Here is a 19,331-nt window from a genome sequence, read left to right on the forward strand (position 1 = left end):
TCACCTCTCTCAGCTTCAGTTCACTCAATGTCAAATCAGACAGAGAAACGGACTGAAATCATGATTCTTAAACTTTCTGGGATCAGGAAACTCCCTGAGAATCAGACAAAAGCTATGGCCGCTTTCACCCCTTAAAGTGTGTATACATAAATGATCCCAGGTCTGGACAGCTGAGCTCCAAAACTTGGAGACCACATTTTTTAAAATACAAAATGTAGCCCTAGCTGGTTTGGCTCAGTGGATAGAGCATCAGCCTGAAGACTGAAGGGTCCTAGGTTCGATTCCGGTCAAGGGCACATGCCCAGTTTGCAGGCTTGAACCTCAATAGGGGGCGTGCAGGAGGCAGTCAATCGATGATTCTCATCATTGATGTTTCTCTCTCTCTCTCTCCCCTTTCCTCTCTGAAATCAATAAAAATATATTTAAATAAATATAAATAAAAATAATAAAATACAAAATGTAGCAAAAGCAACTCCCCAAAATGTTTTGCTCTTTTATAAGTCTTCGGAGGAAAGTTCTATGAAAAATAAACATTTCCCTGTTTAAGTCTTAACAAAGTGGGTATCATTACCAACATGAAAGCTGGGAAGGAGTATTATAAGCCCGTTTGTCCTTCAGGCTTCCTAACCTCTCTCGCAGGCGATTTCCTGGAAGGAGGTTGCTGGGTTGAGTGGTCAGCCAGGGGGTTATACAAGGACAAGGAGCTGAGACAGGCCTTGGAGAAGCTGCATGAGACATACCTACACTGGGAAGAAAGGTTTACAAGAGGCTCCAAACAGGAATGAGACCCAAATGTTTAGATCAACTTATTGGCCAAGGTAGTTTTAGGTTCAAAATGTCAGCTCCTGCCATGCAAAATGTATTATTTTCACTGAAATAGCAACCGTTTTATAAAAAGTTTCACACCAGAAAGGGATTACTAGCTGATCTAGGATTACTGTTCACTTTTCTAAAGATATCCACCATAAGGCCAAAAGAAGTATGTAAAAGTATCTAAAAAGTAAACATTAGCATTTTAATAATGTAGAGACAGTTCTAGTAGTAGTGATTCATGTCATCTGGGTTACTCATAATTCCAAAGAACAAATATTTCCAAAAACAAAAAGATTAAATTAAAAGTTACAAAAGGAAATACCTCAGGTATGACCGACAAATATAGAGTTCTGACCTTAAGAAAACCCCAGTTGTATTTTTTACTGTAATTATTAACTATACATGCATTTTTAAAAATAAATTTCTTGGAATTTTACCTTTACAAAAAAGTTGCAAAGAGAACTCCTACATACTCCTCACCCAGTTCGGTTTCCTCTAATGTTACCATCCTATCTTATAGTGGTACAATCTCAAAAATTAAGAAACCCAACATTGGTACATTGCTACTAACTAAACTCCAGACATGATTCATATTTCTCCAGTTTTTCCATTCATGTCCATTTTTTGTTCCAAGATCTCACCCAGTGTACTACACTGGCAATGAGTTGTCGTTTCCCTAGTGTCCTCTGGTCTGTCAGTTTTGAGTCTTGCCTTGTTTTTCATGACCTTAACAATCTTGAGAAGTATTTGCCAAGGGGGTTGGGTGAACCAAAAATTTAACCAAACATTTACAGAATAACATCAATCCTTAAATCCTTTCCAAAAAACAGAACAGGAGCCACCATTTTTTCCTAATTTATTCCACAAAGCCAGCATCGCCCCATACCAAAAAAGATAAAACATCACAAGAAAACTAAAGACCAATATATTTTATGAGAATAAATGCAAAAATCCTCAACAAAATATTAGCAAGCTGAATACAGCAGCATATAAAGAGGATTGATTATATACCATAACCAAGTGGGATTTCTTCCATAAATGCAAGGGTGACTCTACATATGAAAACCAATTAATATAATACACACACATTATAATATATATAATGTGTATAATATAATACACAAACAGAATGAAGGAGGAAAAAATGATCATTTGATTGATACAGAAAAAGCACTAGGCAAAATCCAACACCCTTTTGTGATAAAAAAAAACAACAAACAAACCAACAACAAACAAACAATAAACTGGGAGCAGAAGAGAACTTCCTCAACATGGTAAAGGGCATTTTTTAAAAACCCACAGCTAGCATTATACTCAATGCTGAAATACTGAAAGCTTTCCCTCTAAAATCAGAAACAAGACAAGGATGCCCACTTGCACCACATATTAAACATTGTACTGGAGTTCTAGCCAGAGCAATTAATCAAGAAAAAGCAATAAAAGGCATCCGAGAAATGAAAAAGTAAAATTATCTTTATTCACAAATTATATCATCCTATATATAGAAAATCCTAAAAGAATCCACCAAAAAACTATTAAGCAAGCAAATTAGCAAAGCACAGCTACAGGGTACAAATGTCAATACACAAAAATTAGTTGTATTGCTATATATTAGTAGTAAACAATACAAATATGAAATAAATAAAACACTTTCAGCCCGACCAACATGGCTCAGTGTTTGAGTGTCAACCTTTGAACCAGAAGATCATGGTTTAATTCTCAATCAGGCCCTAGCCGGTTTGGCTCAGTGGATAGAGCGTCAGGCCATGGACTAAATGGTCCCGGATTCGATTCCGGTCAGGGAACATGCCCGGTTTGGGGCTCGGTCCCCAGTAGGGGGCGCGCAGGAGGCAGCCATCAATGATACTCTCTCATCATTGATGTTTCTACCCCTCTCTCCCTCTCTGAAATAAAACAGAGTAAAATATAATAAAATAAAGATTTTTTTTTTAAATTACTCCACTTAAAAAAAAAATTTCCCTGTCAGGGCACAACAAATCAATGTTTCTTGCTCTCTCTGTGTCTCTCTCCCCTCTCTTCCTTCCTCTCTCGCTAAAATAAAATAAATTTCACAAATAAAAATTAAACAAATGTTAAACATAGAATTGCCATATGACCCAGCGATTCCTCTCCAATGCATATACCCAAACAAATTGAAAATAGATATTCAAATCATTGTACACAAATGTTCAAAGCAGCATATTTACACTAGCAAAAAGGTGGAACCAACTGCAGATGTGCATCAATGAGTGAATGGATAAACAAAATGTGGTTATATCCATAAAATTCACTATTATTCAGCCACAGAAAGGAATGAAGTACTGATACATGTTATAGCTATGGATGAATCTTGAAAACAATACGCTAAATGAAAGACGCCAGACACAAAAGGTCACATACTGTATGATTCTATTTATATGAAATATTCAGAACAGGTAACTCCATCTACAGAAAGTTGCCTAGTGGTTGCCAGGAGGTTGGGGATGGAGGAAATAGGAAATGACTCCTTAATGTGTATATATAGTTTCTTTGGGGAATGATGAAAATATCTTGAAACTAAAAGAGGTGATGGCTGCACAACACTCAATATACTAAATGTCACTGAATTATATGCACTTTAAAATTGGTAATGGTTGATTTATGGTATATGAATTTTATAATCTTTTTAATGGAAAAAAAAGTTCTATAAGGGAATACCTTTTGGAAAACAAGCAATCAGCCTAATGAGCACATAAAGGCAAAGTTTAAAAAAAATACTACCTCTAATAAAGGTCAACTCAAGAGCATTAAAATACTAATATTGTAGAGTTTAATTTAAACACATACTTCTGGTATCATTTTCAAACTCTGATTAATTATGACTGAGAATAGTTGTAACTTTGGAAATAACCACTTGCCCAGGGAAATTATAAACTTATTAGTGGCCCGGTGTACAAAATTCATGCACATTAAAAGGGGATTAGAGGAAATATTTTGATATTGCTATTTGCCCTTTCTCTATAGTAGACGCATCAGAGATGAAAGAAAATTAGTAAGATATATACGAAAATCTTCCTCCTGTCAGAGTCTGGGGCGAGCCACGGGACCCTGAGTCAAGTCCCCACCCACCCGCGGTGCCTCAAAATCATGCGAGACCCAGACCCAGCTGGCTCCACCCCCATTGGGTGAGATCCAGACCCAGCCGGTCCCACCCTTGTCCAGCCCCGCCGGGCTGGGGGGCACAGCCTCAGGTCCCCCGTCAAGCCCCGCTGGGCAGGGGGGCGCAGCCTCAGGTCCCCCAGCGCTGGGTTGGGGGACGCAGCCTGAGGTCCCCCCGGGCCAGCACTGGGTTGGGGGGCTCCCCTTGAGGTCCCCCGTCAAGCCGCGCCGGGGTGGGGGGCGCGGCCTCAGGTCCCCCGGCACGGCACTGGGGGGTGGGGAAGGTGTGTGGACTGAGGTCCCTTGTCAAGCCCCACTGGCAGGGGGCACAGCCTCAGGTCCCCTGCCCCAGCCCAGCGCCATGCAGCCTCAGGTCCCTCGATTGCTCGTTAAGGCTCATTATGGGAACTCGGCCTCCACTGTGGGTGCAGCTATCTTGTGTCACAGAAACCCCACCTCCGCTGTGGGCGCCGCCATCTTTGTGATGGTGTGATGGTCAATTTGCATATTCCCTCATTAGCTAGGATAATAGATTAAAGTAACAACGTCAACAATTCATTTTACTATCAATGAAAGACTAATAATACAAAATATATTATACTAGTGGCCCAGTGCAGGGATTCGTGCACACACATGCAATTGGCGCCAGCGAGAGCTTTATATGCATCACGTATGCGCGAGTCAACATTTTTAAATTGCCAGTGTGCGTCATATGTACTGGCCGGTCTGTGGGATGGATGGTCAGACAGATGGACAGTTGGTCACTTAGCCTTTATATATATAGAAGCCCCAGCCCAAGCATGTCAAACTCGTGGCTGGTGGCAGCGAAGTTTGACATGCTTGTGCTGGTTTGCTTTAGTGGATAGAGCATTGGCCTACGGACTGAAGGGTCCCGGGTTCAATTCCAGTCAACTTGCAGGCTTGATCCAGTCAACTTGCAGGCTGGTCAGGGTGCGTGTGGGAGGCAACCAGCCAATGTCTCTCTCACATCAATGTTTCTCTCTCTGTCTCTCCCCCTCCCTTCCACTCTTTCTATTAATATATATATATATATATATATATATATATATATATATATATATATATATATATATATTTACCCATCTTGTTAAGCACAAGACAGTGCAAGGTACCTTATTCAATTCACCATGTTCTGTTTTGTTTTCTTCTTTGATTTTTTTTCTTTTTATTCTCAATTCACCATGTTTTAAAATGAGTTCTTTAAGTGGTATAGAATTTATGGCCTGTCCAATAGTGACACAATAGTTACCAACTGCTGAATATCAGTATGGAGCAGACATTTAGCTAAGTAATTCACTTATGATTTCCTAAATCACACCACGCTCCCCTCTTTTACAGATGATGAAATGGGCTGAGAGGTCCTCAAAACTAATCAATTGTTACTTGGTAAAAAAGGATTTTAAGCATCCAATCCCAACTCTACAGACATAATTGTGAGATCTTGATAGTTATTTTTCTCCAGGTCTCAATTTCCATATCTATAAAATGGAAAATATTGTTGTGAGGGTTAAGTGATAATATTGTCCATCCGAGGAATAATATAAAGTCCTACAAAAATATGTAGAATGTCCTTATCCTTAAAGGATGGCTGCCAAAGTATTTAGGGGTAGTATGTCTGCAAGTCATTTTCAAATAGTTTCACAAAATAAATATACACCAGACCCATATGTAGAGAAAATATGGCAAAATACTGAATCTGGATGGATAAACAAGTGTTCATTTTACTATTCTTTCAGCTTTTTAATGTTTGAAATTTTTCACAATAAAAAGTTGGAAAAAATTAAGAAGTATTTTCTTTCCTAATTTGGACCAATTCTCAAATATATTGTCTAGTGGCCGAGACCGGTTTGGCTCAGTGGATAGAGCGTCGGCCTGCGGACTCAAGGGTCCCGGGTTCGATTCCAGTCAAGGGCATGTGCCTTGGTTGCGGGCACATCCCCGGTGGGGGGTGTGCAGGAGGCAGCTGATCAATGTTTCTCTCTCATCGATGTTTCTAGCTCTCTATCCCTCTCTCTTCCTCTCTGTGAAAAATCAATAAAATATATTTAAAATATATATATATATATATATATATATATATATATATATATATAGTCTAGTGAGAAAAGCAAAGAGTGTGTGTATCCCTAAAATAAAATATCCCTGGAAGAATACACAAGAAACGGAGAATAGCTATTACTTTTGTGGCAGGTAACTGACAAAGAATAAAGGTAGGAGAAAGATTTTCATCATACATTAATACCCTAGCTGTACCATTTTTCAAGTAATTTGTAACTTCTTTCTGTTTTTGTTAATGAGAGAGAGAGAAAGAGAGAGAGAGAGAGAAGGAGGGGAGGGGAGGAGGGGAGAGGAGAGTCGTGGATTGGTTGCCTCCCACATGCGCCCCCCACCTGGGTCAGGAATTAAACCTGCAACCCAGGTACAGGGCCTAGCAGGGGAATAGAACCCAAGACCCTTCCTGCACAGGCAGATGCTCCAACCACTGAGAAACATCAGCCAGGGCTATTTTGTAACGTTTTAATTGAACCATAAAATCTCTCCTATTCTAATACACAATACTAGATGGCCTAGTCGCAAAACTGCCCAAAGCCTAAAATAAGGTCCATCTTAAGAAAAGACCCCATAAGGTTACAAACCTAAAACAAACATTTGAAAGCGTTCTTCTCTATTTAAAAAAAGAGAGAGAGGAAAAAAATCAAAGTTTGGAGCTTCAGGTAAAATTTACGCAATAGTTAGTATGAAACATGTAATCACTATAACAATTTTCTATTACTTGTCCATGACCATCTCCTTTAAAAAAAAACGTAAGAAAATTAGTAATAAACCAACTTCAATCACTTCAAGCTAAGCTAACATGTGGTTCATCCCACCAGATTCCTCCTCTATTAAATTTAACAACTGAAGAATAGGTGGAACAGTAAAACACTGTGCTCTGCCACTGTTTGAGAGATTCTGAGCATAAAATGATTTCCTGCCCTGGCTGGTTTGGCTCAGTGGATAGAGCGTCAGCCTGTGGACTGAAGGGTCCCAGGTTCGATTCTGGTCAAGGGCATGTAACTTGGTTACGGGCACATCCCCAGTGGGAGGTGTGCGGAAGGCAGCTGATTGATGTTTCTCTCTCATCAATGTTTCTAACTCTCTATCTCTCTCCCTTCCTCTCTGAAATCAATAAAGATGTATTTAAAAATAAAATAAAATAAAATAAAATAGGGAAGAGAAAATCAGAAAAAAAAATTTTCTAAAATGATTTCCTACATATTCCCCACATTCTATTAGCTTTTTAAAAATTTTTTATTATATTTATTGGGGTGACGTTGTTAATAAAAGTACACAGGTTTGGTTTCAGGTGTACAATTCTATAAGGTATCATCTGCATATCGTATTGTGTGTTCACCACCCCAAGTCTCTTTTAGCTCAACATCCAAACATATAAAACCCGAATCTTGACAGCTTCAAGCAAATCGATTCCTAAAGAGCCTAAACATACAAGCTTATATAAACCATAAAGGTCAACTCCAGTAAACCAGAAAATTACAGGACGACACTGTCCATGAACCTCTCACTCTACATGAACAAAGCGTTCAGAACAGAAAGATGCTGCTAGCGTCATTAAAACTTGTAGACTAATTAAAAGACTTCACTAAAAGCAGAGGCGGGGAAAACAGCGTGATGTGGACAGGGACCAGTCCTTGGGGACTCGGAGCTACCACTGAGGCTGCAGAACTGCTTCAACAACTGCGAAGCCCGCGTGCGAACACTGCGACCAGAGGAGGAAGCCGTCTAGGACGAGAAGACGGCATTCAGCAAGCGCCTGTGACACCCCGGGTGGAAACGACTGTAACCCACGGAAACGGGTTCCCGGGCAGCGTGGCCCGCATTCCGAGGTCTGGCTCCCGCCGCCCGACCTGCACAACTCGGCCCACCGCCCCCCTCCACCAGGGGGTGGGGGGTGGGAGGAGTGCCCGGAAGGCTCCGCCCCGCCGGGCGGGTGCAGGGGGAGGGAGCTCCCGGCCGAGGGAGGGGAAAGCCCGCCCAGGTGACTGGAGCTAGAGGCGGAGACAGTGTGGGAAGGGGGCCGCCGTACGGAGGGGAAGATGGAGCCCCCCAGACCGTACGGAACGGAGACTGGGTGATTGGGAGGAAAGAGATGACCAGGGGAATGAGGGGGGCCCCTCCTATAGGTAGGGACGGGCACACCCCTACCCTCCACTCGGGGCGGAAGAGTTACGCTCGCGGAGCCTCTTTCGCGGACCAGGGGGAGAACGTGGAGGCCCCGCCCCCGAGCCCAGAACCTGGAGGAGGAAAAGTCCTGTCAGGCCCGGGGCCCAGCCTCCCCGGCGGCCCGGCCCGCCCCCTTCCCGCCGGCGGCCCAGGCAGGTGCCGCCCCTCCCCCAGCCCGGCGCCCACTCTCCCGCCCGCCGGGCCACGCGCCCCATCTCCTCGCGCTTCTCGCAGAGACCCGTCTCCCTCCCCAACCCACTCACCTTCCCGGGCGGCTCCGCCGCTCCCCCCCGACCCGGCCAGCGGCCACAGTTCACACACACCGCCTCAGGTCCCGCACTCTCCCTCACACACACACAGCGCGACCAAGGCTCAGGAGCGGCCCACATATTATGCGTCACTGGCGCGCTACGTGCTTCGTGCGCGCGCGCGCGCGCCTCCCCGACTTGGCGCGAGGCTCGCTAAGGGGGGAAGGCGGGGGGGGGGGGGGGGGGGAGCGCGAGCGGCGGGACCAGGTCGGACCCCGCAGCCGCCTGGGAAATGAAGTTCCGCTTCTAGGGCCTGGGCCCTTCTGTCTTAATTGGCGCGTGCGCACTCGGCCCCTGCGTATTGACTTCTGGGATTTGTAGTTTTAGGCTTCACGCGAACTGCCGTGTACTGATTGGCTTCTTCAGAAGGCGGAAGCGAAAAAGGAGGAGGAACTCGAGTCCTTCCCAGCCAGCCGTATAAACGCTTGCTTCCTTCTCAGGACCTTATCGCGCCCCCTGTGACTGGGCAGAGCTTTTGATCCCTTCTGCCATTTGCACCATTATTAACATACCAGGATCTAAGAAAATACTTCCCACAAGCACATCAGAAATCACAGCCCCCACTAAACAGAAGGCTCTGTTTTTTCTTTGTCTTTCTGTTCAAGGCCTAGTCTGTGGAATTAATAAATATTTATCACACACACAAAACACTAACAACAACAACAAAGAAGCTAGCCTGATTGCTGGGTCTCTTTTTTTTCTGGGGGGGGGGGGATTGCGGGGGGAGGAGGGGGAAGTCTCTTTATTCCATTCTCCACTGCACCCCATTCCCTTCTTTCCAGAAAAGAGGCCTCCCTCCTTTACGTAAGTGTGTAACTGGGAGCAGCTGCTCAAGCACAAAACTCTAGAATGTGGGGTGGCGGTGCCACCGACGTGGCTCCTCTCTGCTTCCCTTCCGCCTCCCATGACACGCAGCTCTCTTCTCTGTGCTTCTGGAACTTTGCCTGTGTCAATAGTGGCCACTATCCTTTCCTTGGACTTTACAGCAGGCTCAGCTCCGAGCCAGGTGTCCTACCAACACTTTTCCATATAACCTTCACTACCACCCCGCAGAGAGATACCGTTAGCCGCCACTACAGGTGAGAAGTCTGCGTGCAGAGAGGAATGGGGCCCAGGTTCCTGGGTCCAGGGGCTGGAGTTGTAACTTTCCCAGGCCTGTCCACCAGCACTCCTTCCACTGACTTTCCTGCCATATTTCCCTGGGCCATAAACCCAAGTGCATAAGAATGGAGCGTTCAGGCCTTAGATTTCCTTTGCTAGTGGTGACGTCCACACTGGCTGGGGTCCTGAAAGGCTGAGCCCTGGTGGGAACACAGGGTCCAGCTCACCGGTTCCTGGCACAGCCTCAGCCTGCCACCAGATGGCACTGTTCCCTTTCAGAATCCCAGTCTGGGGTCGAGTCAGTGATGGGAGGGAGGGAAGGGTTTTGGAGAAACCAGGGTTCAGGGGACTGGGGAAACAGAGCAGGAGCTACACAGGACCTGTCTAGAAACTGCTCCCTCCAGAATCTCTACTCTGTAACGTCTACCCTGGACCCCTGCCAACAGCCCCCCACACATATAACCATACACCTGCAGGCACTCCCAGACCCCCCACCCTGAGATAGGTAAAGGGCAGCACCCAGATTTTCTGGACTGCACAAACATTCCAAGCATGCTCACTAACACATTTCACAGGACGGGCATGCATGCCAGATCCATGTATTCACACCTGTGCATTGCACAGCCAACATTTTCACATGTAAGTACACACAAGCACAAAGCCACAGAAAACCCAGGCCCACATGGCCAGCTTGATCTGGCATATCGCTTCCAAATCACTGGGAAAATATTCCTCTTTTTTTTTTTGAAAGAGGTTTCTTGACCTCTTTGGAAAAACATCTCTGGACTCTGTTCCTCCAACCCTCCACCTGCCTGTGTACCACCACCACCACCATCCCCCCCAGCACCAAGGGCTTCAGACTCAGGTGTGCTCCACCTGCCCTCACCCCCAAGCAAGGCCATGCACTGGGGTAGGAGTAGCCATCCCATGGGTAGGAAAGCCAATAGCACCAAGTCCTCTGGCCCAAGGGAGGTCCTTTCCCCCTCTCCACCCTTTCACCACCCCTTCCCTCCCATTGCCTACTTCCAGGCTCACTGACCCAGGACTCCCACTAGCCCATCCGCATCCTGGTGCCACCACAACCCCTGTGCCTCCTCCTGCAACTCCCTGGGGCCGGGAGGAGAGGCCAACTGCCCCACATCCACTGCCACTCTGCTGGTGGCTGCACAGCTCCTGCAAGGGTCTGGGGTCACAGGAGCCATCAAGGAGAGGCTCGGGCTGCCGGGCCCTGGGGACGCCAGCCTGGACAGAAAGGGAATTCCGGTCATCCACTCTGCTCCCTTCCCCACCCGCCACCCCACCTGGGAGCCCCTACAGCCTCCTAGAAAAATGGAACACTAACCCCCATTGCCCAAGACGTGTGCAAAGCCACACTCCTATAGGGCCACATCCTCGGATCCACTCATCTTACAGAGGGAACACTGAGGCTCCACAAAGACTACACTTGAGCCCGGCTGGTGTGGCTCAGTGGTTGAGCATCGACTTATGAACCAGGAGGTCACGGTTCAATTCCCGGTCAGGGCACATGCCTGGGTTGCGGGCCCGATCCCCAATAGGGGGGCGTGCAGGAGGCAGCTGATCCATGATTCTCTCTCATCGTTGATGTTTCTCTCTCTCTCCCCCCTCCCTTCCTCTCTGAAATCAATACAAATATATTTCTTACAAAGTTAAAAAGACAACAGTGGAAGCGCGCACCTGTCTCGGTCTCCAGGGGCAGTCCCTGTCTCCTGCTCCCACAGCACAACCTCCTAGATAGGTCTGAGGCGCAACTGGGACATGAAGCAGCGACTCCCAGCCCGCCCCCCCCCCCAGCTCCCACCTACCAGTCAGAGCGAGGAGCTCTCAGAAGAGCCCCGAGCAATATTTAGGACATACTTATATTTTTAAATAGCATTGTTTATGAGAAATTAAAATGGAACTGGCCATCTTACATTTTATTTGGCAACCCCACCTCGGAACCACTGGCTCAGCCACAGACCCCAAGGACTCCCCGCCTGCAGCCCCCAGGGCCTCATTTAAGTCACCTGAGAAATAGTTACAAGCAGATCAGAAGCGCTGCCTCCCGGGGGGTCTCATTAAACATTAGACAGGCCAAGCGGTCCAGGCTCCCTTACCCAAAAGCTGATGATCTGGGTGGATCAGGCTCAGATTCTGCCCTTCCCCCCCTACCCCTAATGCCGTGCTCCTCTGCATCGGGGAGAGTTTGCAGGAGGCGGGTCAGCAGGGAGGCCAGCTTTGGGGGCGGTCAGATGTGCATCCCAACAGCGGTGCTTCCATTCATCAGCTGTGAGCCCTCAGCCTCGCTGCCTCCCCCTCGAGCTTCCGCTTCCCTGCCTGGGCCATGGGGACCAGGACACCTCCTTGCTAGCATCGTTCCGGGGATCAAATGCCATCATGCTTGTAACGTGCTTAGCTGGGGGCCTGGGCCTGGCACACGGCGATGCCAGCTAAGTGATGGCTCCCCCGGTTTGGATTGCTCTGGGTCCGCGCGCCCCCTCGAAGTGTTTCAGGACCACCTGCGCCCTGCTGGTTTCTCTTTGCCCCCAGTCCTGCGGGCTGCAAGAGCTCAGGCTTCCCTCCTGTGAGTGAGAAGTGAGCTCCTTACCGGAAAAATCCCAGTGCATGTTCTCAGGAGCACTGGGAAGTGGCGGAGATACCAGTCTTGGGGATCACTGGTCCACTCGGGGTCCCAGCCCAGAACTGAAGCCCGAGCGGGTCAGAGGGTGGGCGAACAGCACCTGCTCCTGGGCTTCCTCATGCCGGCAAGGGCTCCCACCACCCAGGGGTGACGGCAGTCAAGGCCGAAGAGCCCCTTGGACGCCAAGCCACACATGTCTCCCTCCCCAAGCCAGCCAGCCGCCCTGCCACCGTGGAAGTATCTGGAACTCCTGCCCAGAGCACACTTCCCTCCCTGGGGTTCTCTGGCAGGATGGTGATGTCACAATCAAAGTAGAGGCCGGAGGGACGGCCAGCGGACCCTCACATGCACCTGCCCAGCGCAGAGAGGGGCTGCAGCACGAGGGCCAAACTCTGCCACCCAGGCCCCCGCCCCTGGCAGGTCCAGTTGTCATCCCTGCTGGCTCCTACGACCCTGCTGTTCCCAGAGGCACTGCTCCAGGAGGTGAGAGGGGGCGGGCGGGCAGTGCAGGGCAGGCAAGGAGAAAGCGCACCCAGCTCTCTCGCCTCCGGTTTCTGGAATGGGATGTCATTCCGGGAAGAAACAGCAGCGGAGTGCACGTTGGGGAGAGAGGTCCTGGGCTTGGAGGCAATGCCTGTAGCTACACGACTTCCTCACAATCTGGTCTGAGCCTCTTGGGAGTGCTCTGGGGAGCGGGGGCGCAGACCCTGATGAAGACTCGGGTCCCGTCAAGCCTCCCCCTCGGCCAGCTCATCCGCTTAGAAAAGCCTAGAGATTGGCCTCGTCTCTGGGAGGAAGCTGCTCTGCCCCCCAATTCTGCGGTCGGTCGGAGACCCACCATGGCCACCACCTGGCGTAACCACCGGCGGCCCCTGCCCAGACCGGGTAGCACTGCGCCTGGACCGCGGAGAGAGAGTGCCAGGGGCAGCCAGGAGCGCCCAGGGAGGCCTGGCAGCCGAGGCCGGCGCGGAGAGGGGTGTCCTGGGCTCTTACCGTGAGGCAGCTCCTTCCTCGTCATGCCTCAGAGGTGGGGGTGTCTCTCCATGAAAAGTCACATGATGTTCCTGGGGGGAGGCCCTCTGCCCGGCTCCTACTTCACCAGCCCCACACTCATCACAGAACAGCCCTCTGTGACGTCACAAAGCTGGCTGCCTCCCGCTGCCCGGGGATCGGGACACGCAGGGACCAGTGGGGATTCCTTGGGGGCCTCAGACGTGGCCGTTGGACCCCGGGGAGCCGTGTGGGGTCTGGAGGGGCTCAGGTCCCGGGGAGCGAAGGGTCTGCTGGGGACCTGGGGATGGGGACAGTTTCTCGGGCCTTGGTCACTGCCAGGAGGTGAGAACAGCTGGGGCCTGGGCCTGTCCCTCAAGACCCGGGGGCGGGGGCAGGAGCTCCCACCATCGCTGGGCACGTGTGAAGGTCCTGGTCACTGCGCCCAGGCTTCCTGGCAGAGAGGTCAGACCCCGGACCAGGGACCAGACCGCCCCCTCGGCCCACTTGTTGACTCTCCCACCTGCTTCCTGGGCAAGCACGTGGTGCGGCCAAATCCCACTGCACGGACACGCAGCCCTGATGGCCTGCTTGTAGGAAGGGGCATGTGAGAAGTGGGAGTGCTGGCTTCCCTGGCTTCCCCACTGCGGGGGGGCGGGGGAGGAGCAGCTGGGAGGAGGGGCTTCACCGCCTACCTTAGCGTCGGCCACTGCTGTGAAAGGGGCTGAGGAGCCGGCCGCTGGATGGAAGCCTTGTTTTCAAAACAAATGAGCCCTGGCCGGTTTGGCTCAGTCGACCTGTGCACTGAAGGGTCCCGGGTTCGATTCTGGTCAAGGGCACATGCCCAGGTTGCAGGCTCAATCCACAGTGTGGGGCGTGCAGGAGGCAGCCAATCAACTACTTTCTCTCATCATTGATGTTTCTGTCTCTCCTTCTCCCTTCCTCTCTGAAATCAATTTTTAAAATATATATATAACAAATAAAAATTAAAAATAAAAACAAATGAACAAGCCTAGCTGGTTTGGCTCAGTGGACAGAGTGTCAGCCCACGGACTGAATGAAGGGTCCTGGGTTCGAGTCCAGTCAAGGACACGTACCTCGATCCCAGACCCCAGTTGGGGATACCTGCAGGAGGCAACAAATTGATGTGTCTCACATCAGTGTTTCTGTCCTCCCCACCTCCACTCTTTCTAAAAATCAAGGGGAAAAAATATCCTCGGGTGAGGATTAACAAAAAACAATTGAACAACATCGTTTTCAGTCAAGTCAAGGATTCCTGAGCCGGCTCTGTGCCTGGCCCTGCACCCCGTGTCCCTGGTGGAGATGACAGGTGCCCCCCTCAAGGGTCCAGAGTCTAGGGACTGAGTGATTGTGCTCAGGCAGCAGTGCGGCAGCCGGCAACCCAGGAGCTCCACCGCCAGGCCAGGGCCCTCCACTCCCTCCTGGTAAGAACAGACCAGAGTCTCGAGGGCTTTTGATCCTTGAGCCAAGGAAGCTGCACATGCCTCTCCAGGTTTGCAGGTTGGGCCCTGGGGTCGTTCATTCAAGCCCCGCCACGACCCAGGGCCTTCGTGGTCTGTCTAGGCCAGTGGTCGGCAAACTGCGGCTCATGAGCCACATGCGGCTCTTTGGCCCCTTCAGTGTGGCTCTTCCACAAAATACCACGTGCGGGTGCGCACGTACAATGTGATTGAAACTTCGTGGCCCATGAGCAGAAGTCGGTTTTTGGCCTGGGCGAGCCTATTTTGAAGAAGTGGCGTTAGAAGAAGTTTAAGTTTAAAAAATTTGGTTCTCAAAAGAAATTTCAGTCGTTGTACTGTTGATATTTGGCTCTGTTGACTAATGAGTTTGCCGAACACTGGTCTAGGCCAGCAGAGTGCTTGGGGGCAGACCTGGCCTGCGGCAAGTTTCCCCACCCATCGCTCATAAGTTTACTACACGTTGCGTCAGTGTTATTTTACCATGGAACCCTTTTCCCCCAGTGACGTCTTGTGCATCTTTTCATCAAGTAGCTAAAGGGAACCATGTGGGGAGTTGCAGGACATGGTGTGGCCAAGTCCCAACCAATTCTGTGAAACCTCTGGTTTCCGGCTCAATCCCCAGTAGGGGGCGTGCAAAAGGCAGCCGATGAATGATTTTCTCTCATCATGGATGTTTCTCTCTCTCCCTCTCTGAAATCAATAAAAATGTATTTTTTTAAAGGCATCCCCAGTAGGCAGGTGTCACTCTGACTCCTCCCTTCCCTTAACCCCACTTCCAGTTACCAGGACCCCACAGCCATTCCCTAAACAGCTCTGACTCCATCTGTGGCCCCTTCAGTTGAGTCCCCCAGCTTCTCCTGCTTGGACCGCTGGAGAGTCCCCCTCACCCCAGGGCTGGTTTCCAGCCCCCACTCCTGGGAGCACTGGAAATGCAAGTTGTTAGAGGGTCAGTGTGCTTTCCAAGGCCCCGTCACACCTCCAGCCTCGTTTCTTTCCGTTTTACTAGCGCAGTCCCCACCTCTTGCCTTGGCCTCTGCTGCTCCCCCTGCTCATCACCCTCTTCTCCGTCTTTCCCCACCCCCTTCCTGCTCCTGCCTGCCCTCCCCTGCCTCCCCCCCAGTCTTAGTTACTGCCATGGTGATAATAGTCAAACCCCTCCCCACCCCCAAAGATTCTTTAAGCAAGACAAGGAACTGATTGTAAGGAGAGAAGGGGGAACTTTTTGGATCCACCCCAAGAATCTTAGTCCTTCCTTCCTTCCCTTCTTTCTTTCTTCTTTAAATTTTTATTTATTGATTTTGAGAGAGAGAGAGACATCAAATTTGTTGTCCCACCTGTTTATGCATTCATTAATTGATTCTTGTCTGTGCCCTGGCTGGGGACCAAACCAGAAACCGTGGCACATGGGGTTGATGCTCTAACCAACGGAGCCACCCGCCAGGGCCCCTTCCCTCCTTGCTCTGCGGCTCTCAGCCCCGTGCTGTGCTCTCTGACGCCGGCTTCATAGTTCTCTGCGTCTCTGTGTCTCTGTGTCTCTGAAATTTGACTCCAAGTTTATATCTTGAGTTACAGAATCCAGTTGGCCCATCTGCAATTGGGCATTCTCCCTGGGCCGATCAGCCTCAGCGAGGGGACTGGGACACATGGCAGGGACACACTCTCTGGGCCTCACTCCTGGTCCCATCTGAGAGTCCGTCGGTCACAGGAAAGGAGGATATGGGGTAGGTGGACCCCAAAGGTGTCTCCTGCAATGCTTAGCGTACTTGCCCTGTGCTCCCTCCTGTGGTGTAGCTGCCTGTCACTGCTCTGCCTCCCCAGTGGACACAAGCTCTTGGAATAGAGGGAAGTTGTGCGCCGACCGCTGTCTCCGGGGCCGAAACACCATGTGCCCCATTAGTATGTGAGATGAAGTGCCAAGAACGCCCAGGGAAGGCCTGGCTTTCAGGTTCAGGGAGGCATCGCAGGAGACATGACCTTTGGGCCAGGCATTAAGGCAGGAGGATCTTACTAACTTAGAGCAGGGAATGGTGGCCCCGGGGCCTGAACGGGTCCAACCATGCATTACCCAGCAGCCAGTGCTTCGCCACACGTGGGGGGACTGCTATGGGAGGAGGGGAAGACCTGGGCACTGAAGGGGAGACTAGACTCCTGGAGTCTCCGGACCAAGCATTTCCTCCTCTGCCCCCTGCAGGTGGCTTGCTCACGCGGGATGAAGGCTGCGTTAGAATTGTTTGTGTGCCGTGTGCGTGTCCCTCAGGGCCTCCCGGGCTGTGTCCCTTGCATCTTGGTGTAACAGGTCCCCAGGGTCATCAGCATGAAGCGGGATCTCCTCACGGCGAACGGCAGTTGGGGACAGCCCTGATACTGCGTTCAACCCAGGCACACGGAGCTCAGGCCCGTCCCAGCCGGTGCGGCCTCTGAGATGCACCGACCTGGTCCCACCTGGGAGTCAGTGGGTCACAGGTCACAGGTCACAGGTCACAGGTCCCAGCTCTGGTGAGAACGAGATAGGTGTTGAGACCGAGGTAATGGCAGGGGTGCAGCTGAGTCTGGGGAATCCCAGCCACACTCACATGGAGGGGAATCCGAGCCCACAAATGTTCTCCAGGAGGAGATGGCGGAGTTGACTTAAAATAGCAAAGATGGCCTAGCTGGTGTGGCTCAGTGGATAGAGCGTTGGCCTGCAGACTGAAGGGTCCCAGGTTCGATTCTGGTCAAGGGCACATGCCTGGGTTGTGGGCTTGATCCCCAGTAGGGGGCGTGCAGGAGGCAGCTGATCAATGATTCTCATCATTGATGCTTCTGTCTCTCTCTCTCCCTCTCCCTTCCTCTCTGAAATCAATAAAAATATATTTTAAAAAAATAGCAGAGATGTTAGCCGCCTTTTCTCTGAGCTGAATAAACCTGCCCCTCTGTTCAGGACTTCCTGAGTTTAAGCCCTTTTCCCATTTCTTTCTCAGCATTATGAGCAGGTTGTTACAATTTTGCAGAGGAAGAACCCACCTCAGGGAGGTTAAGTGATTTGCTCAAGGTCACACAGCATGTGAGAGGAGCTGGACCCCCTCCACCCCCCACCCCACTCTCTGAGAAAGAACCCTTCACTCCTGGGAGGGATTCACAGCCCCTCCCAGACACTCCAAGTTCTCTCTCGATCTCAGAGTCTGTAAGTGGAGACCATTCTTCCTCCCCCACTCAGGAAAACAGGTATTGACCACCTGCTATGTGGAAGTCATCATCCCTCGTCCCTTACTGAACCTGCTCTCAGAAAATCAGTCATTTCCCTCTGAAGTAAGTAAATACTCCTACTTTCCTATGATATATATATATATATATATATATATATATATATATATATATATATATATATATGGAGAGAGAGAGAGAGAGAGATCTTTGAATTCTTTGATCTGGGTTTAAGCTCTGGCTCTACAGGAACTGGCTGTGAGAGCTCATGTAACTCAACCTCTCTGAGCTTTAGTTTCTCTTTATACATTGAAGTAAAATTCATATAAAATTAACCATTTGAACACCTTACGGTACATTTATAATGTTATGCAACTACATTTCTATCTAGTTGCAAGACATTTTTAAAAATATATTTTTATTGATTTTAGAGAGGAAGGGAGAGGGAGAGAGAGATGGAAACATGAATGATCAGAGAGAATCATTGATCAACTGCCTCCTGCACTCCCTGACTGGGAATCGAGCTCATAACTCAGGCGTGTGCCCTTGGCCGGAATTGAAAATGGGACCCTTTAGTCCACAGGCTGACGCTCTATCCACTGAGCCAAACTGGCTAGGGCCAAAACATTTTTTTTTTTAATTTAAACTTTTTATTGTTGAAAGCAGAACATTTTTATCACCCCAAAATAAAACCATGAAGCCATTACTCTCTGTTGTCCATGCCCACCGCCCCTGGCAAGCACCAACCTGCTTTCTGTCTCCATGGATTTGCCTATTCCAGATATTTCATATAAGTGGGATCATCCAACTGGAACATTTTGTGTCTGGCTTTTTTCCCCTTAACATTGTTTTCAATATGTTGCTATATGTTGCCATATGTATCAGTACTTCATTCCTTTTTATTGCTAAATACCACATTTTATTGTGTGGCTAATACCACATTTTATTTATCCATTAATTTGTTGATGAACACGGGGTGTTTTATGTGTGTGTGTTTTCACCTTTTGACCATTGGGAATAATGCTACAATGAACATTGGTGTACAAATATCTGTTGAGCCCATGGTTTCAATTCTTTTGGTCATCTACCTGGGAGTGAAATTGCTGGGTCACATCATAATTCTGTTTAACTTTTTGAGGAACCACCAGTGTACATTCCCATCAGCAACATACAAGGGTTCCAGTTTCTCCATGTTCTCACTAACACTTGTAATTTTCTGTTTTTCTTTTATATTATTATTTATAACTAAAGACCTGGTGCACAAAGTTCGTGCATTGGAAAGGGTTCTCTCAGCCCGGCCTGTGCCCTCTCGCAGTTTGGGAGCCCTTGGGGGATGTCCGACTGCCAGCTTAGGCCCACTCCCCGACGTCAGTTGGACATCCTTAGTGCTGCCGCGGAGGCCACACAAAGAGGCCACAGCCGCTACACTCACCAGTT

General features: G+C 49.3%; 1 protein-coding gene across 2 annotated transcripts in view; it reads right to left on the bottom strand.

The window, feature by feature from the left end:
- The window catches only part of DCAF1 (DDB1 and CUL4 associated factor 1), a 50,840-nt gene extending 42,251 nt beyond the window's left edge, over window positions 1-8,589 (bottom strand). For both annotated transcript variants that reach the window (XM_079795130.1, XM_079795129.1), the window contains exon 1: window positions 8,457-8,589. The gene's annotated coding sequence lies outside the window, so the exon portion shown is untranslated. The remainder of the gene's footprint in view (window positions 1-8,456) is intronic.
- Between the last annotated feature and the right edge of the window lie 10,742 nt (window positions 8,590-19,331).

This window comes from Cnephaeus nilssonii (genome assembly GCF_951640355.1).
Source record: "Cnephaeus nilssonii genome assembly, chromosome: 17".
NCBI classification, from domain to species: domain Eukaryota; kingdom Metazoa; phylum Chordata; class Mammalia; order Chiroptera; family Vespertilionidae; genus Cnephaeus; species Cnephaeus nilssonii.